The 333-nt window shown below is 46.2% G+C and overlaps 1 protein-coding gene across 1 annotated transcript in view; it reads left to right on the forward strand.

Annotated features, from left to right (window-relative positions):
• LOC107732431 (beta-galactosidase-1-like protein 2) overlaps window positions 1-333 on the forward strand; it is a 4,599-nt gene that overhangs the window by 3,561 nt on the left and 705 nt on the right. The window lies entirely within an intron of this gene.

Below are 333 nucleotides of genomic sequence, written 5' to 3' on the forward strand. Positions count from 1 at the left end.
ACGGTGCGCTGTTGTGTCCGCCATTTTTGAGCGGTTCATTTACTCCATCACAGAAAAAGTCTATCAGTACACAGTCTGGCAAATCGGAATAGCACACAATGTTCAGATACTCTTGAATATAGCCTTCAAGTGGGTGTGTGCCCTGTTTTAGGGCTAATAACAGTTTTGCAATGTCCATACCTGGCCAATGTCCACGTGAAAAGCTGCTGGATCCTTGTAGGGCTGAGTATTCTGTTACGGAGCCGACGAGACGAGAGGCATGCGGATCCATTTGCAAAGCTTTATTCTTAAACATGGTCAAAACAGGCAAGGGTCAGACAATGGCACACAGGT

Source organism: Sinocyclocheilus rhinocerous, unplaced genomic scaffold, assembly GCF_001515625.1.
Source record: "Sinocyclocheilus rhinocerous isolate Xijiao unplaced genomic scaffold, SAMN03320098_v1.1 scaffold1181, whole genome shotgun sequence".
In the NCBI taxonomy this organism is placed as follows: domain Eukaryota; kingdom Metazoa; phylum Chordata; class Actinopteri; order Cypriniformes; family Cyprinidae; genus Sinocyclocheilus; species Sinocyclocheilus rhinocerous.